The sequence below is a fragment of the Helianthus annuus genome, chromosome 12, assembly GCF_002127325.2.
Source record: "Helianthus annuus cultivar XRQ/B chromosome 12, HanXRQr2.0-SUNRISE, whole genome shotgun sequence".
Classification (NCBI taxonomy): domain Eukaryota; kingdom Viridiplantae; phylum Streptophyta; class Magnoliopsida; order Asterales; family Asteraceae; genus Helianthus; species Helianthus annuus.
In genome coordinates this window covers 133,043,904-133,062,501 of record NC_035444.2, presented here as the reverse complement: position 1 = coordinate 133,062,501, position 18,598 = coordinate 133,043,904, and positions in this window count along the sequence as shown.

The window sequence follows — 18,598 nt, the reverse complement described above, 5'->3', positions numbered from 1 at the left end:
AGGACGGTGGTAAGTAGTCTAGTAGTGATGAAAGTATGGGTAGTCATTCAATCCCATTCCCAACCCACCGGGAATCCCATGCCTTGGAAAGAGTGTGAACTCACCTTGGTTTGCTCGGTTTGATTAATTACTTGGTTCCAATTAACCAGTCAAGGCCTATGGTATGCACGTATACACAATCAGTTGACATTCACAGAGTTCGACTAACAGTCAAGATCATCACATACATGCAAGTAACAACTAACACATGACATTTATCAGTCATACAAGTTCATGCAAGTCATGCTTATCATTAACAACAACTGCCTAACCCAGTTAACCCTTAACAGAATTAAACTTAGTTACTGTACAGTTAACCCTTAATAGAATTAAACTTAGTTACTATAAGTCCCCTTCGACGAAACACCCTCTGTTTCGTCGTGATTACCCTCGGCGAAACACACTATTTCGTCATGCCTGTTTCATCGTGATTATCCTCCGGCGAAACGCATCCGTTTCGTCATCATCGGCGTTTCGTCCATTAAGTCAGTTACGTCGTGACTGATGATTACCCAAAACCCTAACCGCCGATCATGCGATTCATGTCAAAACAACCAGTATCAGTCATCATCCAATCATATCATAATCACGTGGTAACCTTAAACAATCTAGCATATATGATGGCCATTGCAGAATACAATTTCACAGTTTCATCAACACTGACAGCCTATCTCACTGATCAAAATCTATTCAATCAACAAAACCAAGAAACCCTAATTGTTATCAGGTTCACAAATAATCATCCTCAACAATCAATGGAATTCAAACATACTAATAACCATCTACATAACAACTTAACAGTTTGATCAATCTGAGATATTACACACTAACTGGTTGAACGGAAAGAATGACTTGATCGATTTTAAATGGCTTCAAGGACACACAGTCGCCGTCAATAGGGAGAGAGAGCTCTAGGGTTTCTTATTTGCTAACAGTGTGACGAATGGAACCGTAATACATAATAAATATTCGCGTAACGTACTGTGCCCTTAATGGGCTTGGGCGAAACGTTGGGCCAGCGAAACACTTCGTTTCGTCGAAACAAGGATGGCGAAACACTCCTCAGTTTCATCAGAGTGTAGATGGCGAAACACTTTTGTTTTGTCGAGGCCATTCAAGGTTTAAATAGTTTAAGTTCTACAAACAGGTTACATGATATAACACTACACATAGATGCAACAATCACAATACATTTTAACATATCACAAACGTGTACGGTTACAAAGCAAACAAGTCGTATAAACAAACAACTTAACAATTAATGTGCAATTAATGCAAAGGTGGAATCTTGGAAACTCGAGTTGTCACATTATCCCCAACTTGAAAGAAATTTCGTCCCAAAATTTAGTATGCGGTTACTGAGGAAGCTAGTTAAGTTGTGGTTTACTGGTTTTCCTAGGGTGTCACATCATCCCCTCGTTGATTTGGCATTTTGTCCCGAAATTCTGTAGTAGCTTCTGCCTCAGTAGTGGTTGCACTGTTCTTGAACAACTGGGGATACTTGAGTTTCATTTGGTCTTCTCGTTCCCAGGTGAACTCTGGGCCATGACGGGAGTTCCAACGAACTCGAACAAGAGGTATTCTGGTGTGCTTGAGAACTTTCACATCTTGGTCAGTAATCTCTACTGGTTCCTCGACGAATCGCAACTGGTCGTCTATAGTGAGCTCCTTAAAAGGAACTATGAGGGTCTCATCTGACAGACATTTCTTCAGACTTGACACGTGAAATACGTTGTGAACCCCACCGAGTTCTGCTGGTAGGTTCAGTTTGTAGGCCACCTTGCCTTTTTTCTCTATGATTTCGAACGGTCTGACATATCGCGGATTGAGCTTGCCTCGTTTGCCAAAACGAACTACACCCTTCCAAGGTGAGACTTTGAGTAGCACTCGATCCCCAACCTGGAACTCGAGTGGTTTCCTGCGCTTATCAGCGTAGCTTTTCTGACGGTCACGAGCTGCCGCCATTCGTTGTCGTATCTGAGCAATTCTTTCCGTTGCGTCTACTACAAGTTCTGGACCCGTGATCTGACTATCACCCACCTCTGCCCAACAAAGAGGTGATCGGCATTTACGCCCGTACAATGCCTCAAATGGAGCGGCTTGAATGTTGGTGTGGTAAATGTTATTATACGAAACTCCACCAATGGGAGATGTTTTTCCCAGCCATTGCCAAAATCAATCACACATGCTCTAAGCATGTCTTCAAGGTTTTGAATAGTGCGCTCAGTCTGCCCATCCGTCTGTGGATGATAAGCGGTGCTCATGTCTAAGCCGTTGCCAAAATCAATCACACATGCTCTAAGCATGCTCACTATTTTCTCACCCCCTGTATATTTCTTTTCCAGTTTACTCCATAAGTCTTGTGAGTCATTATAATCAATTAGTGATATGATGTCATCTCGAACTGACTGATGTAGTAGGGCAATACATTTCTGTTCAGCTACGAACTCCTCTTGTTCAGTATCATCCAAGTTCTGATGATCTTGCCTTGAAGCTTTGTAACCATTTTTCATGCACTTCCAGCTATCGTATGCGAATGCCTTTAACCACCCATCGAACCTCTTAGCCCATCTGTTATAATCCTCAATTGCCATTAGCTTAGCTTTGGGGGCTTGTTGTACGTGCCGTACACATTATCGACGCTCAGCGAGTCTGAGATTGCCTTTGTAGCAGTCTTTTGGTTCGTGTTGGTATTCGTGTTTGAAGACGTATCTCCTGTGTTGTAGGTGAAAATATCACAGAAAGGATTCAAGAAGTCGTCCCCCATCTTTAATGTTCCTGAAAAAATCAAACACTTAGTCAAATTTCAAATATTTCAAACTCAAGCACTTGGATCGGATGGTCGTCCGATCGGAGGGTCATTTGATTGGATGACTCAAGTGAACTTAGGTACAAATGAACCAAGTAACGAATGGTCAAGTGACGAATGACAATCTAATCGGATGGTCATTCGTTGATTGTAACTTGGTCTTTTAAGCAACACAATACTTATCCGGTCGGATGGCGACCCGATCAGATGAGTATGACGTCAGCAAGAATGATAGAACAAGAACTAGTGCAATCCGATCGGATGGCAATCCGATCGGATGGCAATCCGATCGGATGGCAATCCGATCGGATGAGTGACGTCATCAAGCTCGAAAAACAGTTCATGATTTTTGATCAATTTGAATGTGTTTTAGCTTGAATTTTGGATTGAAACTTTGTAGGATTATGCTATTACTGATTGCGAACAGTTTGATACCAATTTTAGTCCATTTTGTCTGTAAAATCTAGGTCAATTTTGAGTTTTTCTGAGTTTTAGGTGTGAAAATATAGAAAACAGATAGAAATGTAGAAGAAGATGATGAATTGGTCAAAATCTCATGTGAGATTTGACTGAAAACGGCTGAAATCCTCGTGAAATCGTTGTAGATATCTCCGATTCGACCTCCTTGTGCTCTGATACCACTTGCGAGTGCGCGTGCGGAGGAATTGGTTCTTTCTAAGATGAAGAACGTGGTAGAGTTTATCAATACTGAGGTGCGGAATCCCTCGGCATCGTCAGAGAGTAATCGACAACGATATATACGTGAAACATGTCCAATCTCATTCACTGATATGAAAGTACAAAGATCCTGATGACAACTGGACAGAGCTTTGCTACACAAACTGGCAAAAGGTTCTAAACAATGACCCCTACACATCTATTTATAGGCATCATGGGAGAGGATAAGTCATCCGGTCCGTGGGTCATCCGATCGGATGGCCATCCGTTCGGATGACCCATGTCATCCGACCGGATGAGTTTTACAAACAATCATTCCGTCTCCCATTCCGTCTAGATACAAAATACATACATACAAAACTGTACAATGACACAAACAGGACAAAATACATAGACTCAATACAGACGGAAGCTACAGATATAATGTACTAACAACATAGTTGTCCTATAAAGATGTATTATATAGTAGTATAATTATATATTAGAGTTAGCTTTTTTTTTCACTTAGTTTGGATATTTTAACTATTCCGGTCTAATCGTCAAATTTCCAGCTTATTAAGACACCATGGTTTTAACTTTAACTCTATTTTTCTCTAACTTCCTCAAAAAAATATGTTAAAACTCCCCATGTGAGGGGCATTTTCGTCTATTTTAAGCATTCTTATATTATAAAACAAAAAATAAATAAAAATAAGTTCAACTTTCTTCCTATACACTTTCTCTCTCTATGCGTTCTCTCTCAACTCTTTTCACTGTGCCTTACTATATTTTCTCTCTACTCTCTTCTACACTCTCTCATTTGAACCACTGCACCACCCCCACCATCTGAACACCACCATCTCATCACTGTCAATTAAATAGATCCCTCACACCGACCCCTTATCTATCTCTGTACATTGTTTTTCAAAATCAAAACCAATTCTTCATCAATAACAAAAAGGGGTGTTTTGTTCATATTTAGTTCATCTTCATCACATACACATTTTTTACAAAGTCTCTTCATTTGTGATCTCTCTATACCCCAAACTCAAATCCAGTTCTATTTAATCAGTGATAAAGATTGTAAAGAAGAACACTATTGATTAATCACAAAGAAAATCGATAAAGAATACCGCTAATTTAGCATCCAACAATTCGTTTACCAAAAGTTGAAGAACCATAGATGGAGATCTGAATATAGAGATAAAGCAATATGAAAATGGAGGGTATCGATCTTTTTTGATGGTTCCATTTTTAAGGCTACTTCCTTCATGGTTATTTTTACCAGAAATTACAAACGCGAGATTTGTCTCGATCTCTTTCTTTTTTGCTACTACTAGACCGTATGTGAGAGTAGGGTTGCTTTTGTTAGGATCTAGGTTTTAACTCGTGTGTTTTAACTTGATCAATCATTATTCCTCATCAACTTCTCTTTGAGTTGCCCCTTGAATTTGTGTTCAAACTTCATAGAGAAATAGTCATCTGGACCCCTTTCAAGTTCAAGCTCTAGAAGGTCTTGCAGATATTCATTTGAGCCCAAAGGCATTATTCATCCATTAGCCCTGGGTAAAGTTAATTCATGTCTATTCCTATCAGACTTTCATTTTAGAATTTTGAGGCTAGATGGATTTCTTAGGGCATAAGTTATTTAATGAGTTGGTGAGGGAAGCCTACCTAGGAGTTAACCAAGAAGATCAGCAGGATTTTTGTCTGGTTGCCCTTATATTAGTTCATTTATGATCCCTTCTTTTCAATTCGTCTTCATATTTCTTCATGTCTTCTACAGAGACATCGTCTTTTGTCTTTTTAGATAGCTTCTTGCAGTTGAGGAGATGCTCTTTGTAGATAGAAGCTCTAAGGAATCAACTACTGTTTTGACAGGGAAATCAACCTGATCATAGTCTAGCTTTCTTGGGAGTGAAAGATCTTTTTCTCTTAAAATTTCAATTTGTTTGTAGTTCTGGGTGATTGTTGATTCATCACATTTGTCCATTGACCTTAATGTAACAACTCACAAAAACGCCCTAAAACGCTTCGTAAGTGAAAAACCGAACCTGTATAACTTTACTTTTTTATAAAAATCAAAGAAAATGAATTTTTCCATCTGTAGCGGGCCGCGACAGATTTGGTTGTGTTGTTCACGGGGCGCGACAGCTCCAGGGTGACTGAATAATAATGAGTGACATGCGTCGTCCACGTGTCGAGGCTAGGGGATGACACGGCAGCCTAGCAGTAGCTAGGTTGGCCATCGCGGGGCGCGAAGGACTCCCTTGGGTGCATCACGGGCCGCGAGAAAGTCACGAAAAGGTTATAAATTGAGCAGGTCAGTCAGTTTTAAATCTACTCGAAAAATTCTTTCTATTCTCTATGTTTCTGCCCAAATAATACACCTGAAGTACCAACACTCTTCTACGATAACGGGGTAATAACTCGATCACTGCTACGGTACTATATCCGATCGATTAAAACCGATCCGATGGATGTTTAAGTGCTGCCTATATTTGGCTATACTTTGTCATTCGTTGTGAGGGTTTCGATCTCACGATTATCGTAAATGTTGTATTAAGTTACTAACCTATTTCCATTTGCATTGTATATTTAATTAGGTTTACCAGCTTAACCAGTAGGCAAGCTTTGACAGTTTAAATCTGCAATGTGAGTCATTCTATTTTTATTAAACTGCTTTGCAAAAACCCTAAATATTTTTCCAGTTATACTTACAGTGATTAAGTCTTTGTAATCTTAAATTACTGCCAGTACGTGGGGTTTTGTATACAATTCTTGACAAGTGTCACTTTTGGGTGAACAGACCCACTAGTGATATGACCACAGTCACAGGTCTTGCCGAGTGACAACTTGGTCAGATAATTATAAGATATAAGCAAATGTGAAAACTCTTAATACTTTATGTTATAACAATGTGTCTTTTGTATAAATTGAATGCACTCGCCAGTATTTTTCCCTGATCAAATATTTTAAAAACATGTTTCAGGTGATTTACTGTGAAGAAAGGAAAAGTGCCGCGTAGCACTCTGGCTTAAATAAAGTGGCTCAGTAAATCAGAAATAAAACATGTTTTCTGTAACTAAAGGATTTCCCCAGTGAAATTCCTTTCCTGTAAATACGGGGTTTACCCCGCAGTTAATAATAAAATAATTCGGTGTTTTTAAAACTCTGATATTATTTCCCCGACAATCGGTCCTGATGTAAATTCCGCTACCAATTAATAAACACCGGTACCACGGTTTTCTGTCTTGCGGCTTCCGAATTGGGGGAAACGGATCGGGGGCCGTGACACTTAAAGTGCCAAACTTTGCAGCAACCATCTCCTCTTTCATCCTTCTCAACTACAGTGCCATTTTGTCATTGGACTTTCTTCTGTTTGTTGGGAGGTGTAGGTTTGAGTTCAGGATTATGCCTCATCTTTTCAATCCTTACTATTCATCTAGCAAGGATTCAGTTGGCCATCTTGAATTGTGCTATGGTTGCTTTGTATGGCTTGTTCTTCATTATGTGATCCATATAATCTCCCCTTAGTGCTTTTCTAAGTTCGAGATCATTAACTAGACCTTGTGAAGCTTTGTTACTGACATCCGACGCATAATCTTCTAGGATGTTCACTGTTTTGAATAGCTGAGATAAGATTTGTTGAGCTATTTTATCTTCCTTTCTTTTCCTCTTTTCTATCGGTTTTAGCTTTAGCTCTAGGTACTCTTTGATATTGGCAAGCTTTGGAAGGTCATGCAAAGAGGGAAAGGAGATTTGGCTTGGGTTAGTTGTGGAGTAAAAGGACTCTATTTCTTGTGATAAAGTTGCTAACTCCAAAGGATGAGAAAATGTGGTTATGTCTGTGGTGGTGGTAGTGAGTACTTCTGTGGTAGGTGGCAGTGTTGTTTGTGGTTCTGATGGGTGAAGTTTTAGGGGTCTCTTCATCATCATCTTGGATGATGAATTTTGTTCTTTTGGATCTGGTTTGTGGTGTGGGTGTTTTTGTTGGTGGTGAAGGGATTTGTGTTGATGTTTTCTTTTGATAAATGGACACACATTGGCCATTTTGGAATGTGGAAATATGGTCAGTGTTGTTATGGAGGTAACATTTGTTGTCACTATTGAGGTGCCAACAGATGTTTGGGGTGAAGGATATGTGGTTTAGGTGATAACAATGGTTGATGTGGTAGTGGTTGGTTTTAATGGAACAGTGGAAGTCGAAACAAATGTTTGAGGCTTGCCTTATCTTGCAAGTTGCCTTCTTGTAGGGGCATCTATTGAGGAGCCCAAGTTTTGTTCAATCCTTTTTCTTTCTAGGATTTCTTATACTACCAACATATCTTTAGCTTCTCTTGTATCTCTCCTTTTTTTCTTTTTCAATAGCATCTGTTTTAGCCTTTCTGGCTGCAGATGTGTTGGGCTTCTTTTGAGTTCTTTTAACTTGTGGAGGAAGCTTTCTCGTGCCTTCTTCACTCACCCCCCCCTTTGGCATTATCATCTGGATAGCTGGGTTTTGGAGCCGTGCCGGGGGAATGTAGGAAATGATCTTTGATGGTTGTGATCTCTACATGTGTATCTTTTTACCTTACATCAACCATGTCTTCTGTAGACATCTTCTTTTGTCTTTTTAGATAACTTCTTGTAGCGGAGGAGATGCACTTTGCAGATGGAAGCTCTAAAGAATCAACGTGAAAGATCTTTTTCTGTTAAAATTCCAAGTTGTTTGTAGTTCTGGGTGATTTTTGATTCATCACATTTGTCCATTGACCTAAAAGTGCCAAACTTTGTATCAACCATCTCCTCATTCATCATTCTCAACTGCAATGCCATTTTGTCATTGGGCTTTCTTCCTGTTTGTTGGGAGGTGTAGGTTTAAGTTCGGGATTCTGTTTCATCTTTTCAATCCTCACTATTTCATCTAGAAAGGATTCAGTTGGCCATCTTGAATTGTGCTATGGTTGTTTTGTATGGCTTGTTCTTCATTATGTGATCCATATAATCTTCCCTTAGTGCTTTTCTGAGTTTAGGATCATCAACTTGACCTTGTGAAGCTTTTTTACTGACATCTTTTGCATAATCTTCTAGGATGTTCATTGTTTGGAATAGCTGAGATAAGATTTCCTGAGCTTCTTTATCTTCCTTTCCTTTCCTCTTTTCTGTCAGTTTTAGCTTTAGCTCCAGGTATTCTTTGATATTGGCAAGCTTTGGAAGGTCATGCAAAGATGGAAAAGAGATTTGGCTTGGGTTAGATGTGGAGTAAAAGGACTGTATTTCTTGTGATACAGTTGCCAACTCCAAAGGATGAGCAAATGTGGTTATGGTTGTGGTAGTGGTAGGTGGTAGTGTTGTTGTGGTTCTGATGGGTGAAGTGTTAGGGGTTTCTTCATCATCATCTTGGATTATGAATTTTGTTCTTTTAGATCTGGTTTATGGTCTGGGTGTTTTTGTTGGTGGTGATGGGATTTGTGTTGATGTTTCCTTTTAATAAATGGAAATACAGGGGCCATTTGGGAATGTGGAAATATGGTAAGTGTTTTTGTGGAAGTAACATTTGTTGTCACTATTGAGGTGCCAATGGATATTTGGTGTGAAGGATATGTGGTTTAGGTGATAAAAATAGTTGATGTGGCAGTGGTTGATTCTAATGGAATAGTGGAAGTTGCAACAAATGTTTGAGGCTTGCCTTGTCTTGTAGGTTGCCTTCTTGTAGGGGCATTTGTTGAGGAGCCCAAGTTTTGTTCAATCCTTTTTCTTTCTAGGAATTCTTGTACTGCCAACATATCCTTAGCTTCTCTTGTATCTCTCCTTTTTTTTTTCTTTTTCAAGAGCATCTGTTTTAGCCTTTCTGGTTGCAAATGTGTTAGGCTTTTTTTGAGTTCTTTTGACCTGAGGAGGAACCTTTCTCATCCCTTCTTCATTAACCCCCCCTGGCATCATCATTTGGATACCTTGGTTTTGGAGCTGTGCAGGGTGAATGTAGGAAACGATCTTTGATGGTTGTGATATCTACTTGTGTATCTTTGTACCTTTCATCAACCATGTCTTTTATAGACATATTCGTTTGTCTTTTCAGATAGCTTCTTGCACCTGAGGAGATTCACTTTGCAGATGGAAGCTCTAAAGAATCAACTAATTTTTTGACAGGGAAATCAACCTGATCATAGTCTAGCTTTCTTGGGAGTGAAAAATCTTTTTCTCTTAAAATGCCAAGTTGTTTGCAGTTTTGGGTGATTGTTGATTCATCACATTTGTCCGTTGACCTTAAAGTGCCAAACTTTGCAGCAACCATCTCCTCCTTCATCCTTCTCAACTGTAGTGCATTTCATCATTGGGCTTTCTTCCTGTTTGTTGGGAGGTGTAGGTTTGAGTTCAAGATTATGCTTCATCTTTTCAATTCTTACTATTTCATCTAGCAAGGATTCAGTTGGCCATCTTGAATTGTATTATGGTTGCTTTGTATGGCTTGTTCTTCATTATGTGATCCATATAATCTTCCCTTAGTGCTTTTCTGAGTTTAGGATCATTAACTGGACCTTGTGAAGCTTTGTTTCTGACATCCTTTGCATAATCTTCTAGGATGTTCACTGTTTGGAATAGCTGAGATAAGATTTGCTGAGCTTCTTTATCTTCCTTTCCTTTCCTCTTTTCTGTCGGTTTTAGCTTTAGCTCCAGGTATTCTTTGATATTGGCAAGCTTTGGAAGGTCATGCAAAGATGGATAAGAGATTTGGCTTGGGTTAGTTGTGGAGTAAAAGTGCGAGTGCGGAGGAATCTGTTCTTTCTAAGATGAAGAACGTGGTAGAATCGATCAATACTGAGGTGCGGAATCCATTGGCATCGTCAGAGAGTAATCAACAACGATATCAACGTTAAACATAACCAATCTCATTCACTGATATGAAAGTACAAAGATCCTGATGACAACTGGACAGAGCTTCGCTACACAAACTAGAAAAAGGTTCTAAACAATGACCCCTACACATCTATTTATAGGCATCATGGGAGAGGATAAGTCATCCGGTCGGAGGTCATCCGATCGGATGGCCATCCATTCGGATGACCCATGTCATCCGACCGGATGAGTTTTACAAACAATCGTTCCGTCTCCCGTTCCGTCTAGATACAAAATACATACAAAACTGTACAATGACACAAACAGGATAGAATACATAGACTCGATACAGACGGAAGCTACAGACATAATCTACTAACAAAAAGGACTGTATTTTTGTGATACAGTTGCCAACTCCAAAGGATGAGTACATGTGGTTATGGTTGTGGTAGTGGTAGTGAGTGGTTATGTGGTAGGTGGTAGTGTTGTTGTGGTTCTGATGGGTGAAGTGTTAGGGATTTCTTCATTATCATCTTGGATTATGAATTTTGTTCTTTTGGATCTGGTTTGTGGTGTGGGTGTTTTGTTGGTGGTGAAAGGATTTGTATTGATGTTTTCTTTTGATAAATGGACATACAGGGGCCATTTGGGAACGTGGAAATATGGTAAGTGTTGTTGTGGAAGTAGCATTTGTTGTCACTATTGAGGTGGCAACTGATGTTTGGTGTGAAGGATATGTGGTTTAAGGAGGCAACAACACGAAACGGTGGTGGCAGCATCGCTGGTGTGGCAGCGGTTATGGTCATGACTTGTTTAGGGGCAGCGACCGCAAAGAGGAGAGGAAAAGATATGGAAAGCTAGGGTTCCACAGGTTTCTTTTCTACAGAATGGTATCACTTAAGAATATCTCAAGCCTTCTATTTATAACCTTTGAGAAACCCTAACACTCTAACTAATTAACTTGGGTCAAAGTTAAAACACTTTTACTTAAACCCATTTGGTTAACTATTGACCCAGTTATTTAATCGATGAGCTTTAACTCGTTTATTTAATTGATTCAAATCTTGTAACTATTTATAACATCTCTAAACCTTCTATTATAACCTTTAAGAAACCCTAACGCCCTAACTAATTAACTTGGGTTAAAGTTAAGCGTTTTAACATAAACCCATTTGGTTAACTATTGACCTAATTATTTAATCAATGAGTTTTAACTCGTTTATTTAATTAATTATAAATCATACTTATATATACTATATTAATAATACTTATATACTCTTACTAGGTTATAGACTCGTGTATTATATGGGTTGGATAAATAGAATATCTTATGTAAGTTAAAGATGATAAATATTATACAAAGATTGCTAAAAACCACCCATAATTAAGAAAATGTCAAAGTTTTTCTTTGAAATTTAGAGAAAAATAGAGTAAATTGCCAGAATCGTCCTTGAGGTTTAGGCATGTTTGCCAGTTTCATCCAAATTACTCTTTTGTGCCAAACAACCCTTCACCTTTGGCATTTTTTGCCATTTTCATCCAAATCACTAACTTAGTTTACTTTTTATGTTAAGTTGAAGGATATTTGGATGAAACTGGCAAATATAAAACCTCATGGACGATTTTGGCAAACTCTTTTTAATTTCATTTGTTTAATTAATTTTGTCACATATAAATAAAACAGAATATATATGCAGTTTTTATAAAAAAAATTAATAGTTTTGTCATATAATTTTAGATTTAATTACATTGTTAGTCCCTATGGTTTATGGAAAGTAACACCTCGGGTACTAATAGTTCAAACTAACAATATAAGGTTTTAACTTTTGATTTTGTAACATCCTAGGGCCTTAAGGCTAATGACCATTAAAAACTAACTGAGAACTTAGTACCTAACCTTGAACTTTGGAGAAACCACATGGACTAACCACAAAATTAACTCTTGTAATATATAAAAATAATTATCTTTTATTATTTAATTAAACCTTTTTTAATTACGTAAGTAAACTATTTACTAAATAATTATACGTAATTGACGCATTAAAGTTTATTTGAAGCCACTTTAGTAATTAGCTTACAAGTAAATTAACGAGAATATTTCACAAAATGATAACTAAGTTTTAGGAGTGTTTTAATTAGTTCACTCATAAAGAAATTTTCTAGTTAACTCAATAAAGTTTGTTTTATTTGCTAATCCTATATAACTGACCTGAATGGGAGGTAAACTATCTTATGTGACATTTATTTTTTTATTAAATATGTTGACATAATTTATTTAATAAAAGAGAAAAATAAAGTTACTCAAATAAAAAATAGATACACATTGTGATTAGTCAATACTGTCGCACCACCAACTAACCGTTGAACCACCACCGTGCCATCAACCACCGTACCACCTGATGTGCGTGAGTGTAGTATATGTTTTAGGTGTATATTTTAAGCCCTTTTTACAATTTTTAGCCAAGTTTTAAATTTATAAAACACGATATTTACTAACACTAAACACACATATGGGCAAGTGCACCCATCGTGGACGTAGTATAGTGTTGGTAAGATACCGAGGTCGTCCAAGGACACAAGAGCTTTTAGTACCGGTTTATCCTCTAAGTCTAATCAAATCAAAATGTTAGAAAAAGGTTTTTAAACTAAGAAAATAAAACTAACTAAAATGCTGAAAAGTAAAATAAAAATAAAAACAGATAGACAAGATGAATCACTTGGATCAGACTCGTGTGTAGTGTAACCTTTGATTATATTCGCACTTTTGCACTTGTTTAAGAGATTATCTTAGTTATTGTAGTAGGCCCCTCTTTTGAAGGCAACGTTACCCTCAACCCAGTAGTTTGAGTCAGCAAGGATACAATCCTAAAGGGTCGGATTATTAAAAGATAATTAATTAAGTTATTAATGTATAATGTGGTAGACCCCTCTTTTGAAGGCGACGTTACCCTCGGCTAAGTAGTCTGAGTCAGCAGGGATACAGTCCTAAGTAGTCGGGTTAAAGTTTTAATAGTAGTTTAACTTATGAGGGGATCAAAGAGTTTGGACCCCCGCCATCCAATACCGTTGGGTATTGAAGGAGGTCGTACTAAATTTGACCTAGGTCCTTTGCAGGATCTATACACTGAACAATGGCAAGACTCTTACCAAACCATTCCCTTAACCCCCGACCAGGTAGCCAACATACCTCCATATAGACCGTGGAGATATGAATAGTGAAAAACTTTTATTATATATAGACAGTAAAATAATGCCAAGAAACCACGGACAAACGATAAGGAAGAATCACCTTCAACATAAGAAACTAGTAATTAAAGTCATTAATACAAAACCAATTTAAAAGTGCAAAAGATTAAAAATAAAAAGTATTACACTAAACACTTGTCTTCACCAAGTGATGTGAGAGACTAGGCAAACATGGCCTTTGATTGTCAAGAACTCTTACGATCAATCTTGGATCCCGAGACGACTCACACACTCTATGATGGACAATTGTTGATGGTGGTGGATGATGGTGTTGTGATGGTGGTGGGTGGTGGGTGAAGTGTGAGAGAGGTGGTGTGCCAAGGGATGAGTTGCAAGAGCTCCAAACACTCCTAATTATAGGCTGAATAGAAGCTCGGGCATGGCCCGTGTCCACTGGGCACGGCCCCGTGTCCATCTAACTCTCTCTTTCTTCATTAATTGCAATTCGCAATTTCATTTAATGCGTCTGCAGCAGTTGACCACGCCCCCGTGTCCGCTGGGCACGGCCCCGTGGAGGGCAATAGAAGCTTCTATCACTTTGTCTTTTCTGCTGTCACTTGGGCACGGCCCCGTGCTCACTGAGCACGGGGCGTGTTCAGTCTTCTTTGTTTTGCTTGGGAAGATGCTGTCGGGAGGTCGGGCATGCCACGTTTGTTCCTTTTCTTGTATTTATGTTAGATTTAGCTGTCTTTTTGCTTCTTTTGTTTATTTGAGCTCATTTAATCCTGAAAATACAAAAGGAAGACAAAAGCACACTTTTTCCAACATTAGTACTAAAAAAGGGTTAGTTTTATGCCACAACTGATGTAATTTATATGTTGCATTTTGTGCACATCAAATACCCCCACACTTGAATCTTTTCTTGTCCTCAAGCAAAACTCTTTATAATGTGGCTTTTTTCACCCCCAAATGGAATGGGTAGAAGAGAAGGTTTTTGGGCTTGTCATAGAGTGTCGGGATTTCCAAGATTCTTTATTTAGGTTTTACTTTTATTTATTTATAATCCTAGTCGTCATGATTTATTAAAAACGTTTCATAAGATAAATTACTTATTAGGGCATAACATACCTTTTTAAAATTTCATTTATATACAAGTTCACATACCTCACGGGGGATCACTCAACACTCGGCCGAAGGTGTATTTTTAGTGAATCACTCGAGAGCGGCATGGAACTTACTCCTACCATAAGCTTGCCAAGCAATCAATCCTCCTCCTTTTTAACTATATACCTTTGTAAATATCAAGAGGACTTTTTGGGTGAAGGGTTAGGCTTGGGCTAAAGGTGGGTGGTTGGGTTAGTGGTTAGTAAAAGGGCGAAAAGCGTAATAGAATGTCGGTTTTTGAAAGACTTTTTGTTTTTCACACTTTTATTTTATTTTGATGAACCATTCTTTTCAAACAAAGTTATTTTTGATGAACTTGTTTGTTTATTTGGTTTCATCAATATATATATATATATATATATATACAAGTCATTAGAAAAACCGAACGTTGTTACTAAAAGAAAGGGTTAAAATAAAAAAAAAGTTTAGGTGGGTAAAAAAGGGTGATTGATTTGGGTTAAGAAATGAAAAGGTTTAGGCTCAAAGGGGTTAACTAGGGGGATTTTGGGTAGGTGGTAAAAAAATAATGGTGTAGAAAGAAAAAGGGTTAGTCCTAATGCCTCCATCATTTACTTACTTAGGTTTAAGTTGGTAAGGACCGGGAATGTATTGTCGTGGCAAGTTCTAGAGTCGTACGAACCAAGCGGCTATTCACACAAGAAACGAAAAATGAGCATTTAGTGTAAAAATATGTATTTGTATGCTCAATAAAGGCTCAAAACTCACTTTTGTGGGAATGGGTTTTTATGTGATCAAGTATATATAATCAAATTTTAACTAAGCTTGTCATGCCGTTTGATAATTTTCTTATGTTGGTTCTTTTTATCACAACGCTATCGGTTGTAAATTTGTAAAAATATAACCTTGTTAGAACTTGAATTTCCAATTTAAACTTGGACAAGTAAAAAGAAAATGAAAATTTTTGAAAATATTTGGGGTGATTAGCGGTTCCAATAGAGTTTTGTGTAAGGCTTGTTATTAGGACTTGCAAGATTCAAGGTTTTAGCATCCCCCACACTTAAATTACACATTGTCCTCAATGTGTCCCAAAAATAAGTTTTTAGGTTGATTGAATGTGTAAAAGGGTGTTAAAAGCAAAATTTTATGTTACTGGCATTCTGGACACGGCCCCGTGTCAGGTGGACACGACCCCGTGTTCAACTGCCAGTAACGAAAACTTACAGAAGGACACAGGGGCGTGTTGGCTGGGCACGACCCTGTGTCTGGCAAAAATCTGCAGAAATTAAACAAACAGCAGGTCTGGGAGGTGGGCACGGGGGCGTGTCGGCCGGACACGACCCCGTGTGGACAGTCTGCAAGGTTGGAAAAATAGGTTTCTTTCTCTGATTATCCTACCCCGGCTTTAGTAGTACTAATGTTTAGCACTCTAAGCCTCGTATGTACCTGTTTTATCAATAAATACCACACCAAACAACACCAAACGTCTTCGATTACCAAGTTCAACATCCAAACCATCAAGTTAAAAATAAAAACAAAAGCAGAAAATAAAAAGAAGTTAGGGAAAGTAAATTGTTTAACACTTCGGCACGCAGGCCAAAAATTGTTCGATAGAAAAGGGGTTTAACCTGTGGGATCACCAACCAGCTGCTCCTACTCCTACTCCACCCGCCTAGTCCATATCTTCATCATCGTCATCATCTCCCCCTCCATGCCCCACCATGTACTCTCGGATGCTTTCGATGTCATCTTGGATATCGGAGATGTTTCTTTCAATGGCTCCGACCCGGTTGTAAGTGTTGTTGGCGAGGTTGTAGGTGTTCCTGGTGCACATAAGGTTTTCCTGCAAAAGATCACGCAAACTCTGAAAGTTAGGAAAACCACCTCCTTGTGAGGAGGATTGGCCCGGTTCACCGTGAGGTTGGTACTGGTAGTGGGGAGGTGGAGCGTGAAGGACTAGCGCCTCTTGTAGGTTCCATGCATGGCCTTGCATCCTCTGAAAGCTTACCGACCCGTCTTCCGCCTCATAGATTAGGTTCATGGAGCGACATATGTGTACATCGACTCTTCCCGACCATGGGCTCCTTTCGAGAGACCTAGAAATGTTCACGAAGTGCCTGTAGAGACGGTACACCCATCCTCCGAAGAAAATAGGGGTCGGTGCATGAGCTAGCCGGTTCAGATGCATGTTTTGGAGTAGGAGAAATGGAACATCGAGGGGTCTTCGGTTGTGAATGCAGTGAAGGACTATCAAATCTCTCAACCCAACAACACCACCACTATCATGCCTTTGACTTAGAGAGTACCCGAGGACCCTATGGATGTATCGGTAGAGTGGTCCCTCAATTTGGTACTCTTTGTGCTGCTTGGGTTGTAGTGCCCTTCACCAATCTGAGACCACGTGGCTTGGTGCTCGTTCTTATCCAGATCTCGCATCCCTCCGGTGTTCTCTTCACTTCCCGAATCTTCCTCCGTATACAACCCAACTATTGCCCCGAATTGTGCCATAGAGATCGAGTACCTAGTTCCACCACACCGGAATGCAACCCCCTCATTGTCGAACGGGTCGCACCTTGAATTGAAAGTGAAGGTGCTATAGAACTCCATAGTGCACTCATGCACTGAGCGAAGTCGAGTGGTAAGGGCAACCCTTAGTGGGCCGGTAACGAGGTTATTAAACCGGTCAAGTTGGTTCACCATTATCAAGAGATCTGTGCACACTTGTCTTGGGTATTCTTCCGGTCTTGTTTGAAGTATATCATATCTTGCCCTAGCATCGAGCTCATTCGCGTTGAATCTTGTGAACTTCTTCGACATCTGAAAGAACATACCAAAAGTTAGCACGAAATAATGAGATTTTCGGAGAAAACTGCAAACAGTGGGCTGGACACGACCCCGTGCTCAGCGGGCACGACCCCGTGTCCAGGCGTCTGTTACTCAAAAGTTCCATTTTTCAACCCGATCCCGAAAATCTGAAAATTTTTGGCCAAGTAGGTGCAGTTTCCCCCGAAAATGAAACCCTAATTGCCGTTTTTCTCAAAACAAACCATTTACCCTTTCGATTTTATCTTTTTCGGGTCAAGAACAAGGGTTTGGGGTTTTTGTGTGAAATCGGGCAAATCTATCAACAATACAAGAGGGTTTACTTTCCCTGACACTAATCTAAACTAATGCTAACAGATTTAAGCAAAAATTTGAGGTTTGATCCGGATGAACTTCAAGAACCCTAGATTTTTCCCCAAATTTTTGATGTTTTAACTACATGCAAGTAAATAATCTAACTACTAATGATGATAGAATCATACCTTGATGTTGTTAGAATGCGAGGAGACGTCGAAAATCTGTGGAAAATTGCCTGGACTAGAGCGTTTTTCGGGGAAACGGGGCGTGTGGAATGGTGTAACTGTTATGAAAAAGGGGTTTTATCCCTACAGTTGCGCGGACACGGCCCCGTGTTCAATGGACACGGCCCCGTGCCGAGCAAGATATTTTTTTACGTGCTCGTGTGAATGCCCTGTTTTCCCAAAAACTTGGTCAGAAGACTTACCGGTTTCGATGTTTATCCGCTTGTTCGTAACATACCAGGTATGATGTTGATGCCTTTACTCGTCGACCGTTTGAAGCGAGATTTCTTCCTCCTCATCCTCAATGGATCCTTGATAGAGTTTCAGCCGTTGGCCATTGACTTTGAATGGAATTCCATTCCGAGATTTAATTTCTACTGCACCGTGAGGAAAAATATGGGTGATAGAAAACGGTCCTGACCACCTAGATTTTAGTTTACCCGGAAATAATCGAAGTCGTGAATTAAAAAATAGAACTTGATCTCCTACTCAAAATTCATTAGGTTTAATGTGTTTGTCGTGTAAATTTTTCATTCTTTCCTTATAAATTTCAGAGTTAGAGTATGCATAATTCCTTAATTCGTCTAATTCATTTATTTGATAAAATCGATTTTTTCCTGCA